Below are 14,953 nucleotides of genomic sequence, written 5' to 3' on the forward strand. Positions count from 1 at the left end.
TCCTTGACCGATTCTCCAGGTCCTCCAGGTGGGTTTGAATGTCCACTTGCTGGTCATGTAGCCGGAGAAGGTCCTGGTGGACTAGGGAGAGTTCCGTGTCCTGTGCGTCCGCCCTGTCCTCCACCGCCTGCACCCTCTCCCCCAGGCCATCCAGGTCCCTCCGGACCTCCCGTAGCTCCGCCGCCAGCTCCTGCCGCATGCTTTTAAGTTCCTCCTTTTGTTCCGCGAATAGCGACAGCAGAAGGGCCTTGGTGATCGGCTCCGCTCCGTCATCTCCGGACCCCTTCGACGGCGTCGCCTCAGCCGTGGACGACCGTGTATCCGGGGCCACCGTCAGCGCCCCCCCCTGGGACTTGGCAAACAGCTCCTGCAGCGACTTGCTCTGGGCCTTATCCTTGCCCTTACCCCTCTGTGTCGCCATCGTGCTGGTAGGCCCGCCTCAGCCGTGGCCCTCCGGAGCCTCCGCGGGTGACCTCGCCTCTTCCCTACGCCGCTTCCGACGGGGGGTGGGCAGCGTCCGTGACCGCTCTTCGCGTCTCAGGGCTCTCTCCCACCGATCGTGGGGCGGTCGTCTGCAGCCCTCACCTCCTCCACCCCCGCCACCGCTTCAGAAGGGCCGGTCCCCACCGATCCCCGCCCGCTGGGCTCCTCGCTGTGCTCCGCACTCCCGGGGTCGTGGGTCCTCCCTTCTCACCTCTGGGGACCCGGAGGCCTCCTGACGGCACCGCCGTCCTCTATGTACGCTGCAGCTCCGGGTCCCGATCTTACCGCGCTGTCCAGTACGGGCGGGGATCCCCAGTCCGTCAAGCCCCTTGTAGGCCACCGAAGGCTCCGCGTCGGGCCGAGCCTGCGCCGCGTCTCACTAGGCCGCGGGCCCTCCTGGGCGCCGGTCGCCTCCTCGACCTTCGGGTCTGCGCTGCCGCAACAACCGGCTCAGTGCTGCGTCCGCTGGCTTGTAGCCTCTGCCTTGGGCGTCGTCTCCCACGCTGGGCCCTCCGCACCTGAGGCCGGGGCCGTAGCGCTTGCTGCTAGGCCGCACGGGGCCTCGACGTCCTCCGCTGGCGAGCGAGCCCCCCCGCTCACAGGGACACCGGCTGGGTCTCCACAGGTGCGCCCCGCTCTCGGGCTCCGCCGGCGGTGCTGTGTGCCGGAAACGGGAAGGGAAATCGGTCCCGCACCGGCGCTATTCTCGGGCGCGCGAGGGAGAAACAGAGAGATGCGTCTCACCTCGCCGCCATCTTGGCCACGCCCCCCATGCAGAGTGCTTTAAAGGTTACTCTTTCCCGCACCGGGAGCCAGTGCAGCGCCTTCAGTGCCGGTTTGGCGGACTGCCTTCTGGGAACATTGGTCAGCAGTCTGGCCGCTGCATTTTGCACCTGCTGCAACTTCTTAAATGTGGATTCCGGCGCGCCCAAGAAGAGTGCATTGCTGTAGTCCAGCCTCGAAATGATGAGCCCCTGTATAAGCAGCTTATGGGAGGTCTCAGGGAGGAGTGACAGAATCCTGCGGGCTGACCGGAGCATACCAAAACATACACCCGCGGTCTTTTTGGCGTGTGTTCTAAACGTCAAGTCCTGCTCCAGCCACACCCCCAGGCTCTTCATCTCCTTCTTCGGGCTGGGAGGAGCTCCCATGCAGTCGGGCCAGCTACTGGGGGACAGGGAGAAGGAAGATTGACCTAAGATCATAAGCTCGGTCTTTGAGCCATTCAGTTTAAGGGATGATTTACACATCCACCCAAACACTTCCTCCAGGCAGGAATGAAGCACCGCTGGTTGCTTCTCTAACTGAGAGAGCCCCACCACCATCTGCGTATCATCCGCATAGCTGATGATGTTAAAGCCAAACGGAGACACCACATCCTCCAGGGGGGCCATATCTACATTAAATAATGTAGGGCTCAACGACGAGCCCTGGGGAACCCCACACTGGAGGGCAAAGGGGGGCGACTTCTCGTTTCCTTCCCAAACTTCAAATGACCGTCCTCCTAAAAAGGAGGCAAGCCATCCCAGAGCCATCCCTGTGACACCCAGCCCTTCCAGCCACTGGAGTAGTACCTGATGATTCACGGTATCAAAAGCCGCACTCAGGTCCAGGAGGATCTCTGCCACTGACCCTCCTGCATCCAGAATGCACCTGGCTTCCTCCACCACGGCCAGAAGGGCGGTGTCTGTGCCCTGTCCAGGACGGAATCCCGTCTGGGAATCCCGTAACCGGCCCTTGGCCTCCAAGAAATTCGAGAGTTGGTAGTTGACCAGTCTTTCAGCCACCTTGCTCATGCCTGGGAGCAGGGAAATCGGCCTAAAATTAGCCAGGTCAGTGGGGTCAAGGCTCGGCTTCTTCAGGAGGGCCTTCACGACCGCTCCTTTCCATCCAGGTGGCACCACCCCCTGCGATAACGACAGGTTAATCAGCTCGGTCACTGGGGCCACTATGGTCGGTGCAACCTGTTTTAAATATCGCATCGGGACAGGGTCCTTGGGAGAGCCACTCTTCAGTTTCCCAAGCACATTCAACACTTCCTCCGCAGTCACAGGGCCAAAAAGGTCCAGCTCAGCTGCTCCTACCCTTTGCTGAGCAGTTGGCTCTGCCACTGCAGTTAGCTGAGGGAGTGAGCGTAGGATGGTCTCAATTTTGGAATTGAAATAAGTAGCCAGCTCCAGGCATTTCCCTTGGGGATTGTCGTGAATAACCGGTGGGTCGGGGGTTTTTAGCAACTCCTATATCACTTTGAAGGACTCTCTCGAGGAACAAGTGGCTTTACAAATTCTTTCATCAAAGTATTTGATCTTAGCCTCCCTTATCGCGTTCTTGTACGATCTCATGGCTGAGCGATAATTGTTCCTACTTGTTATCCCCCAATCCTTCCTCCACCCCCGTTCCAGCCTTTTGCAGCTCTTTCTCAGTGCCCTCAGCTCAGGAGAGTACCATGGGGCCGAGCCCGCTCTCTTATCCCCGATGAGCATCTTTTTCTTTGGGAGAATAGCGTCTAGGGAGCTACTCAACCAGCTCTCCAGGCTGGCGTCCGCATCCACCGGGTCAGACCCCCTTGGGGGCATGTTGACTCCAAGTGGGCCACCCATTTATCCATAGGGAGCCTCGACCAAGCTCTATCCGTCCTAAATGTCCTGGGTGTGGGGAGATCCCAACCCACAGGAGCCCAGCTGACTAAGACCAAAAAATGGTCTGTCCACGGTAGGGCAAGGGGAGGTAGGGCGGTTAGTTGCTCCATATTTGAGAAAATTGGGTCAAGCAGATGACCCTTTTCATGGGTCGCACATGAATTAATTTGTCTCATCTGCATAGCGCCCAGGTCACACTGCAGGTCAGTAGCAGGCAAGTCCATTGAATCCTCAAAATGGAGGTTCAGGTCTCCTAACACGACAAAATTCGTAGTAGAGGAAGCTAGGCAGGTAACAGATTCCATTAGTGAATCAATGAAACCGGCCACTGCCCCAGGGGGGCGATAGACAAGGAGACCTGAAATGGCGACCATGGGGGACAGCCGGAGGGAGAATTGACAGCTTTCGCAGTCCTTGACCCCGGCCTCCTGCGCTTTACAACTGAGCGTATCCCTGTACAGAATAGCCATACCCCCTCCCCGCCCTATGGGTCTGTCGAGATGGAAAATCACAAATCCCGGCGGGAGGGCTCGGACCATATCTGGGCCGGATGTGGACGTGATCCATGTCTCCGTTAAAAATAAGACATCAAGATCATAGTCCAGAATTAATAAGTTAATTTCTGTGGAGTGACAGGGAAGTGACCTACAGTTCAACAGACCAAATTCTAACTTTTTTCTAGCCTTATGGGCCCCAAGCCCTGGGCTACACACCTTACAACTTACAAAAGGTTGCCCATCCTTCACAATGAACCCACATGTATCCGATATAGGGGGTCGCAATGGCAAGAGATCAATCGTGGCATACCTGATGAAACTACCCTGCAAAGATGTAACAACGGGCATGATGGCAGGCCCTAGGCCCGTCTGGGCCCGGACGGGCACAGACGGGCTTTCCTCTGGCGCTCCTCCGGCGCCCCGCTGCGCGCATTCGCTGCGCGCCTGCATTCTAGGAAAAATAAATAGGAAGTGGCAGGGGTACGAGCCAAGGACTAGACCGCAAAGCACCCAATCGTGGTGTCCGCGTGTCTAGCCCTCACAAGATGGCGGGCGGAAGTATTCCGGCGAGAATAGCCCAGCTAGCCTGTAAATTTGAGGGTTAGCAGGTAAGCAATCAAAAAGTATAATCACGAGTGGTGGATTAATAAAATAGCACTCTAATCACACAGATTAATTAAAATAAATCATTAGCTCTGTCCTGCTTGTGTGGCAAAGAGCAGTCACGCTTTACTAGAGCAACATGTGTTAAGCATAGCGTATTAAGGATAGAAATCTGACACCAATTTATAACAAGCATTTGCTATGCAATAGGTCTTGCATTTACGCGAGATTGAGTTATTGACATTGAAAATGGCAATGACTTTTATTTTTGTTTTTGTTTTTAAAACATAACTAAAAGGCATTGTCATTTACAATGCCAATAGCTTAAAGTTGTGTAAATGTGAGACCTATTGCATTGCAAATCAAAAATGTGATAAGAAGCGCTACATCAAAAAAACAGTAAGCAAATATTCTAAAATGATGACGGAGCGTGCGTAGTTTACGCTACTACACACTACGTGAATTGCACGTAGCACAGTGCAAAAACGCGTAGCGGGCATTTTTTGCCTGCACGCTGTCCTCAACCTCAAGTTGGCGAAAGCGAGAGATCAAAATCAACATCCCAGCGAGACTTTTTCCTCCTTCGCGATCAGCAACATCAAGTTGCCGATCGCGAGCGTGGAAAATAAACCTCCCGGCTAGATTCTCAATGCGGGGGGGGTCAGGTTTCTCATTGCGAGTGGTCGCGTATGCTCGGGACCGCTCACGATGAGAAACTACCAGTCCGCGTTGAGAAAGCTGCTGCTCGAGTACAAATCTACTCGAGCAGCAGAAAAAGACCGCTTGCTCTGTTCAAGATGCCATTTCCAATGACTGCACAGTGCAGGCAAGCATCCGGCACTGTGCAATCAGTGCAAACATCATTTCCCTACCGCACTATGCAGTTCGCGTAGCTACACGTAGCGTGCGTAGTGCGAAGTGCATTGCGCATAGCTACGCGTAGTGCTACTATGCAAACTACACCTAGGGTTAGTATTTTATTTTCATTGAAACACCAAAATAAACAGAAACACATGCATATAACCGGAATTATAGAATTTTGAAGCAATAAAAAATCAATGCAAATAATACATTGAAATTATAATGTTGCAGTCAATGGGAGAAAAGACATGTGACAACAACCACTTACAGGCTGAGTTGCGTTGTACCCAAGGGGGTTAGAGGTCAGGTGGGTCCATGGTCACGATAGTCAGGTCCATTTTTCCTGGTCTATAAAGTCCGGGGGCAGAGGTGTCCTGACTGTATGCGATGCTGAACGGGGACGCAGTGGTACTGATTTTACTGCTTACACGGTGCTGCAAAGAACAGGATGCAAAAACACAATGGTAGCACCGCTGGGGGCGTTGGCTGTGGGTTGCAAGGTGATCCCTGTATTTGTAGCGTCAAGTGTCGGGGTGAAGTAAAGGATTGACAACCAACAAGCCTTGGCAGTGGAAAACTCAGCGAAAATGTACTGGCACTTCCTTGGGTCCTGGGGAGTGAGGTAGAGACCTGAAACATCATGGAAGGCTCGAGTACAACTCCCACAATGCAGTAGACGATCTGGATTTGGGCAATCCCTTGGGGGCCCCGATGGCCAGTGATTCTTATGTTCCAGACAGGGTTTTACCTGCAGTGTGCAGGGGACTAGTGCCACTAGTCCAGGGGAGTCTGAGGATGCTTCTGGCTTCCACAAGGGTCCCTCAGTCAAGGGATGCAGAGTTTAAGCCATGCACGAGGCTCACTCTTACAGTTCCAAGTCTGTTGCCTCAGGGGCAGAGTATCCCTCTTTTGCTTTGGCTGGTGGGCAAATTCCTGTTGTCGAAGAAACAGGTCTCTTCTCGGTCCTTCTCTGATGCAGGTCGATCAAATCTCAGGTTCTGGTGTGAGGGGGTCCCCTAAATCTTAGAATTAGGGAATTTAAGGGCGTGTTGACTAATAGCCAATGGGCAGCTAGCTCCTGCTGCTAATTCGCCCCTGAGGTGACCACATCCGGTGAGGTGGGTCACCTTTTCTACCCCAAATCCTCTCTTCTGCCACTCCTAAACATGGCAGTAAACTAAATTTAGTGCTCACCATAGAGGTGTGGTCATCCTTCTGGGTATGTACACTACCATGCATGTCTGTGAGCAAATGTGCCTGGGGCAGAGAGAGTGCTCTTTCTTTCCCTGGGAGTCAGCCCTGATGCATATCAGAGGAGGTGTATCGTTTGAAGCACACCGCCTTCATGTGCCATTTTAATAGCCTGCTTGGGAGTAGGTAAGTGTGACCTCCTGCCTATCAAAGTGTTAGAAATGCGGGTCTCTAGTTGGCGGAGGTAGGTACTTTTGTCCAAATAAGGATCCTTGCTTCTAGTCAGGGTAAGGGGGGTACACTCCTAAAATTTCCCCTGCTCACCCCCTCTGTAGCTTGGCACGAGCAGGCAGGCTTATCTCAGAGACAGTGTGTAAAGCATTTGCACATAACCAACAGTAATGAAGTGAAAACATTACAAACGGACACCACACCAGTTTAGAAAAATATCCAATATTTTTATATTCCTAAGACAAGACCACAATGATATGAAAATCCACAATACAGTACTTGAAAAATAGTTACTTTGCAAGATGTAGTCAAAATTGCAGAGATACTTTAGAAACACAGTTCGTACGAGTCAGTAGCTCCGTCCAGGGCTACCGTGATGCTGAAAACAACAGAGTCCAACAGTTCCAGCCGAACGTGTCGATACAGGCCAGCAGAGTCATAGACAGACTCGTTAACAGTACCTTTTCTTGTTGCGGCTTAGCGCGGGGTGCAAGCCGGTTGTGGCAACCATCGTGGTTGCAGTGTAAGATGGAAGCAGTGCAGGGTGCGGTGCCCCTCGATGCGGTGACGATTGTCCAGCCGGTGTCCTTGAGACCAAGGCTTTCGGTGCAGGGCGAGGCGGTGCTCGATGCGGTGCTGGCAGGTTGCGGTGCCAGGGACAGACCTGGTTGGAGGGAATTGGTGACGGTCGTCCCAGACTGCGGTGTAGGAAAAGGCGGTGCATCGTGGATCTTATGGGCAGTGCCCCCAACTACAGTGTGGTCACGGGGTCGAAGCGAGCGGCAGCAACAGCGGTGGTGATAACAAGGTGGCGAAGTGAAGAAAGGCGGTGCAGAATGCGGTGCCCACGGGTCACGGTGCAAGCAGCGGCTCAGTGGCAGTGGTTGTGGTCATCATTGAGACCAGGGTTGCGGTGCGAGGTGCAGACAGTGCTCTCTGCGGTGCCCTTAGGACATGACCAGCGATGGAGTCGGTGACATAGTCGGTTGCTCTCCCTCCTCTGTGGCGACTGAACCAGCGGTTCCAGAAGCGGTACCCAGAGGTTGGTGAAGTCTTTGCAGTCCCTGAGACTTCGGAACAGGAGGTACGCTCAGTTTCAAGCCCTTGAAGATACTCAGCACAAGTGAAGAAAGTTCTGTCCAGTCCTTTCACTGCCCAAGACAGAAGCAGCAACTGCAGGCCAACCTAACAAAGCAGCAACACAGCAAAGGGGTAGTAGTCCTCCTGGCAGCTCTTCCAGCTCCTCTTCCTGTGAGGTTCCTTGATTCTAGCGAGATCTTAAGTTCTGCGGTCCGGACCCCAATATTTATACTCTATATTCCTTTGTTCTCTCAGACAGAGAGTGTCTGTGTTTGGCCCATCAGACTGGAGCCACTGCGCCTCCCCAGCCCCTGTCCCTCCCAAGCCAGACAGTCAACACACATTCTAGCAGAGACACACTGGATGGTAAGCAAGAAAATACCTACTTTCTAAAAGTGGTATTTTCAGACACAGAACGCAAAAATCCCCCTTGCTGAAAGCTGCATTTTAACGTTCTGAGTCCAGACATACTAAACTCCATTTTCCTTCCTTGTCCCAGGGGTTGCTACGCTTATAAGATGTTATATGCAAACTCCCCATTCAATCCTATGGAAATGGGTAGCCTTGCAATAGTGAAAATGAAATTGGCAGTATTTCACTATCAGAAAATGCCACACACCCGGGCATGTCCTACCTTTCACTTACACTGCACCTTGGCCACAGGGGTACCTTGGGCCTGCCCGAGGGGTGACTGATATACAAGAAAAGGGAAGATTAGTGCCTGGCAAGTGGTTGCACTCGCCAAGTTGACAAGGCAGTATGAGACTGCACACGGACACAGCAGTGGATGGTCCGAGTTACCTTTTACGCGATACAGGTGTGGTTGGCATAACCCGTGCTGCAAGCCCCACTAGTAGCATTTGATTTACTGGCCCTGGGCACACACAGTGCACTGTACTAGGGACTGACTAGTAAATCAAATAACCAATCATGGAATTACCAATCCATCACATCAATTGACCACAGGAGTACTTGCGCTTGAACACTAAACAGCAGTGAGAAAGCGCGCAGATACACTAAACCAGCAAAAACAGAGTCAAAACCAAGAGGTCAGAAAGCAAAAAACCTGGGGAAACACTCCAAAAGATGCCAGGTCTAACACGAAGCCTTTGTTCCTGACTTCTGGGAGTGATCCTAGTGCCTAGCAGAAGGTCAGAATCTTATCTTGGCCTCAGTAGGCGTAGGAAAGCGGTGGCTTGCCAGCCAAAGCACAGTGCAGCTGGGGCAACCAGTTAGGCACCATCTAAGGTCTACACTTGGGTGCATGCCACATCGCCCTCGAAACCAGAATTGTGTCAGGGGGGAGAAGGCATGTTGTTTGGTACCAAACACGGCATATTTCAGCAGTACCATAATGGAACTGGCGACCTCTGTTATCCTATGGACCCCTAGCACTTATAGTGGCTTCCATTGGGGAACGCCACTATAGGGACATAAAAGCTTGCACTTATTTGTCTTCACCCTTAAAATATTGCACAGTCTTCTGGGCTCAGGAGGACTTCTTTAGGGGTGTCTGACATATATTAAAAGCAGTGTATGTGATTGTGCCACACAGGCAGTCGAGATCGTGCAGTTTGCGCTGCACCTGCAGTCTGCAATGACAGGACTGCTGTCAGTAGTTTATTTGGGTGACACAGCATGGCACAAGATGGTGATGCAGTCCTTAGGACCCCCTTACAACCAATGCCCTGGGTACCCCTAGTAAAATGTACTAGGGATTTATAAGGGGGAAAAGTTTTTGCCATTTTGAGATTACGAAAGTGAACATAACAGTTTTGGGAGAGAGCACAGTTATTGGGGTCAGGGCAGCAGACTCAAGTGGTTGCTGATGTGAAATAAAATAAATATTGATCACCTCTTGTCTCTCCCACAGACTGCAACAAGAATACTTGAGAACTATCCGATTGACACCTACCGAAGCTTGCCCCAAACAGAAGGTGTGAACCATGAAGTAATTCTTATGCTTGGGTCCGATGAGATGGTAAAGTCCAGTGGTGAATACCTGTTTCAGAAGGAGAGCGGGACCAGCAGGCAGAAGACGTTGATGGAATGGAGTGAGAACACGCAGCACTTTACTCTTCTCCGCACCAGGGGGGCCAACACCGTGGAGCTGACGCCGCATACCAAGCTCCTTGTTGTAGGCCATGGACGCCTAAGAGATGGAGACATTCGTTTGGGTGGTAAAACCTCTAGTGAGTTAGCGAGCTCCCTCCTGTCCCTTTCAACAGAAAGAGCAGAGCTTCACATGTCTAAGAAAAGTAGAACCCTTTGAGAAGTTAGTCTGGTTTCATGTGATGTTGGTGAGGGGCCTGAAGGGGGGCGGTTTGTGGAGGAGCTTTTGGTGAACATGCGGGAAGGGGGGCTGGAAGTTGGGTCTGTCTCAGCGCGAACTGTTTCAACCTATGTCTTACCTGATGGGACCAAGAGAACCTCAGAGTCAGAGGCGTCTGAGCTCTGGAGCCATCGCAGCCCCAAGCACAAGAGAACATTCTACCTAGGAGAAGACAACAAACTTCACGAGACTACAGACAGATCAGGAAAGAGTCACCAGCGGCATGAAGAGCAAAAGCAACTTTCTGAATTAGAGCCTCTTGCGCCAGGCAGGCCGTGGAATGAGCGTTTGTTTGTGAAAGACAGGGGGACATTTTATGAGATTGACGATGCTGACCTCAGTGAAATCATTGACAGCAAAGTGACCTCCCTCTTTGCTTCCGGTGAGTCACAGATCACCCCGAGTGAAGAGTCAGTCCCTGTCTACAGACCAGATGGGACGACTGAGATGAGTAAAGTGAGAACGGTCCGGGGCATGGGCGATCTGCGGGGCAACATTCAAGAGATCATCGCCACCACTAACAGGATTCGGAAAGAGATCTTACTCAAGCATGAGAGGCGACTGAGGTAGGAAAATATTATTGAAAATAATTTCAATCTGAAAAAAACCTGGGGAAAGCTTGAGGAGTGCGCATTTACGGATGACAACCCGAAACACGACTTAAAAAAGTTACGAAAAGAAGTTGTTGACACCTTAAGTAATAGCATTTATGTGACAAGTTCAAAGATTTTGTTTACAGAATGAATCTACATGACTTTTACTTTGAATATTACGGAGCATTGAGACAGGGTGTGAATGTAGATCAGAACATGTTAAACAAACTAACCTACACCGATATGGGGAACATGCACAGCAAAGCTGACTTTGTAGAAATGGCTAAAAATTGGGTTGATGGAAACCATGAGGTGATAAGCAACAACATCAACATATATGATGGCATGGCTGTCCTCGCAACGCACATCTCTGAACCTGTCCGTAACCCTCGAGTATTTGTCACCAACAGGCTGATGTGGGATGCCACCTCCTCATGGTCAGATTTTAGATTCCGCAATCCAATGGCAAGGGGAGCGACTTGGCAGGGCAACAAAGCAGCCATTGGCTTGGTACATGAACCTACTGCTGAGGTACATGCTGATACCTTGGCTGCTATGAAGCTGTGGCTTATAAGGAAATACAGAGGCAGGTTCACCACCAGACCGCAGAACAATGCTGAGAAAGCTTCAGGGGAACTCAGAGAGAATACGTACAGACATCCTTAACACCCTACCAACACAGAACACAGACATCGATACTAGCATGAGACGAAACATAGGACCTCTGTCTGACAAGGATGTGGGTCGGATGCAAGGATTCGAAGAGGCGGTGCGCGGGAGGAGTCTGCAGCCACAGTTACTTCTGAAAACAGCAGAAGATCAGCAGCACTTACAGGAAAAGATCAGAGACATCATGACGGATCAGAGGTATGGAGATCTCTCGGACTATCGGAAAGTCAAATCACTTGAGAAATACAGTGGTGGATTGAAGCTAAGATTACAGAGCAAGACAGACCCCCTGATGACCAAAGAGATCATTATCCCCGGAGAAGCAGGGTCTTCAAAATCCGAGGAGCTCGTGCATTCCTACTTCAGTGACGTTCACTCTACGTCCAGCAAGATTAATCACGGATTGGGCATTTACGGTACCCTAATGGGCTTCCAAGCAGCAAACCAGATGTTCTCCCAAGGGCGGGACTGGGAGGGCGGAGTCATGGTGGCGCAGGGCGTTCACGGTGTAACAGAACTCTCAGGTGTTAATGCAGTCGTCAATGACTTCATCAGCAGCACCTCAAAGCAAGCGGTTGCTAAGATCTCTAAGAAGCTGGAAGGGGTCGCCGCTGCTAAATTTACAAACTCATTGTCTTCAATAGGAGAAGCAGCCGAAAGCATTCCAGTTCTTTCTGTTGCATTTACCGCATTTAATATATATGAAGATATTAAGCAGGGCAGTGCCATTGGATTCGTGGATGCCGCCTTGGATGGAACAATATTAGTAACCAGCTTGCTCGGGCCGGAAATGCTGCCAGTCACTGTTGCTTTGACTATAATCCGCTTGGCGATAGATCCTTTGTACCATGAAATCAAGCACGAGCTCGACTCATTGCCGCCCGACGCCGGTGTTGGGCAGCGTTTTGTGGCAGTCCTAAAAGGAATTGTTCTTGGTGTCCGGGACATTATTGATTCTTTTGTAGAAATAATAAATCAGTTTAACATTTTCCATACATTCAGTGAGATCCATAAACTAGATGAGGAGCACAGAAAGAGCCTGCAGCTGGTGGATGAGCTGAAGACCCCCAAAAATTACTTCAAGCTCGATGAGCAGGGGGCGGGTGACGGGTGTCACACGGTGATCGACTTCACTCAGGGGAAAGATTCTGGCTACGGAGGCAATCTGTACGTTGAATTGACCGACCACAACTCTATGATCGTAACCATCGATGACCCAGTCACTTCTGGAAGACTGCCCAAAGAGTACCCTTTCCAGAGAGGGTGCGAAACAGTGGACATCGTTTTAGGATTTGGGGAAGCAGTTAAAGTTGCATTTGTAAAGAAATCAGCCACAATTCTGTGGATCCCAGTGAGGAAAGAAGATGTGATTGGCTCGGTGGTGCCAGATGAAAGCTCTTTGCATGGCACCTACGCAGGCAACTCAAAACCTAACCGGTTCTACGCAGTCCAGCAAAGAAAGCCACAAGGCCTGCATTACTCTCTCGATACATACTTCTACAAGCTATTTGGCAACAACGGGAATGACCTTTTCTTTCTGGGGCCACAGAGAAGCTTGGTTCACGGTGGAAATGGCCAAGATGTCTACTTCCTCCCTGAGGACGGTGGAGACACAGAGATTTGTAACCAGGCAGAGGATCAGGCCATGGATCTTGTAGTAATCAACATAAAGTTCAGCCAAATATCAGCAAGGAAAGAAGGACAGGACCTGAAGCTGTTCTACAACAACAATCACCACATAGTCATCAGGAGCTGGTTTATGGGAGAGTCATATCAACACTTGAGTTTTAAAAGTCGCGACGGTGCATTGTTTAAAGTGGGGAAAGTTCTACTGGATGGGAGAGTCGCCCTAGAAGTGACAGTCCTGGATTATTCTAGAGACACTGAAGGGTGCAATGTAAACCTAAAACTCTCACCCTGGGAAAGAGTCGTCTTTGTTAAAGGAAGTGATTACAATGATGTCATTTTAGGCAATGATGCGGGAAACGTGCTTCAGGGTGGGAAGGGTGTCAACCTTCTCACGGGGGGCAATGGCAAAGACATGTATGTACTGGAAGAGAAAGAGAGCTGTGACACAATCAACAACCAAGCCTCAGATGGAGAAATAGACACCGTTCAAATAGCTGCTGAGTTCTAAAATGTAAAAGTAGCCATTGTCAGCACATCTTCTGTCAAGGTCTGGGATTCTGCCTCCTCGGGTTGTGTGATTATCAAGGGATGGAAGATGGGCTGGGAATGGCAGCACATCATGTTCCAAACCAAGGACTTTGTTATTTTCCAGGTGTCAAACACGACTGCTGAACCCAAGATAAAGCCGTTAATCATGGATTTCCGTAACTCGGACACAGGGATGTCCCTTGACCTAAACATCCTTCCAGGGAATGAGAACATAATGACTGTCATAGGGTCATCATGCCAGGATGTCATCATAGGCAACAGAAAACCCAACTTCTTTGGTGGTGGTGACGGGGATTTCCTAAAGGGAGGGGACGACCGTGACACTTACACTGTTGATTGCAAAACGGAGCAACCTGCTATTATCAATAACTATGCAGAAGACAGCCTGCCTGATGTTTTGTTTTTGAAAGAGAAGTTTAGCACACTGAGATATACAAACCCTGCAGATTCACCTGACGTCATCATCAGGGGTAGTTTTGAGAGCCCGATTTTATTACAGGACCATAGGCTTCGCAGTTTAGCAGCACCCGGGCCATGGACATGCCGCCCAGCAGCCTTTGAGAGCCCAATTCTATTACAGGACCGGAGGCTTCGCAGTTTGGAAGCCCCCGGGTGCATAGAAGCTCCGCTCGGCAGTCTTTGAGAGCCCAATTCTATTACATGACCAAAGGCTTCGCAGTTTGGCAGCACCCGGGCCATGGACATGCCGCGCAGCAGCCTTTGAGAGCCCGATTCTATTACAGGACCGGAGGCTTCGCAGTTTGAAAGCCCCCGGGCACATAGAAGCTCCGCCCGGCAGCCTTTGAGAGCCCGATTCTATTACAGGACCAGAGGCTTCGCAGTTTGGCAGCACCCGGGCCATGGACATGCCGCCCAGCAGCCTTTGAGAGCCTGATTCTATTACAGGACCGGAGGCTTCGCAGTTTGGCAGCTCCCGGGCCATGGACATGCAGCCCAGCAGCCTTTGAGAGCCCGATTCTATTACAGGACCGGAGGCTTCGCAGTTTGGAAGCATCGGGGCGCATAGAAGCTCTGCCCGGCAGCCTTTGAGAGCCCGCTTCTATTACAGGACCAGAGGCTTCGCAGTTTGGCAGCACCCGGGCCATGGACATGCCGCCCAGCAGCCTTTGAGAGCCCGATTCTATTACAGGACCGGAGGCTTCGCAGTTTGGCAGCACCCGGGCCATGGACATGCCGCCCAGCAGCCTTTGAGAGCCCGATTCTATTACAGGACCAGAGGCTTCGCAGTTTGGCAGCACCCGGGCCATGGACATGCCGCCCAGCAGCCTTTGAGAGCCCGATTCTTTTACAGGACCGGATGCTTCGCAGTTTGGCAGCACCCGGGCCATGGACATGCCGCCCAGCAGCCTTTGAGAGCCCGATTCTATTACAGTACCGGAGGCTTCGCAGTTTGGAAGCCCCCGGGCGCATAGAAGCTCCGCCCGGCAGCCTTTGAGAGCCCGATTCTATTACAGGACCGGAGGCTTTGCAGTTTGTAAGCCCTGGGCCATGGACGTGCCGCCCAGCAGCCTTTGAGAGCCCGATTCTATTACAGGACCGGAGGCTTCGCAGTTTGGAAGCCCCCGGGCGCATAGA

General features: G+C 51.6%; 1 pseudogene; it reads left to right on the forward strand.

Annotated features, from left to right (window-relative positions):
- Window positions 1-7,459: 7,459 nt before the first annotated feature.
- Window positions 7,460-14,000, forward strand: LOC146822469 (uncharacterized; annotated as a pseudogene).
- Window positions 14,001-14,953: the final 953 nt, after the last annotated feature.

This window comes from Triturus cristatus, chromosome 6, assembly GCF_964204655.1.
Source record: "Triturus cristatus chromosome 6, aTriCri1.1, whole genome shotgun sequence".
In the NCBI taxonomy this organism is placed as follows: Eukaryota; Metazoa; Chordata; class Amphibia; order Caudata; family Salamandridae; genus Triturus; species Triturus cristatus.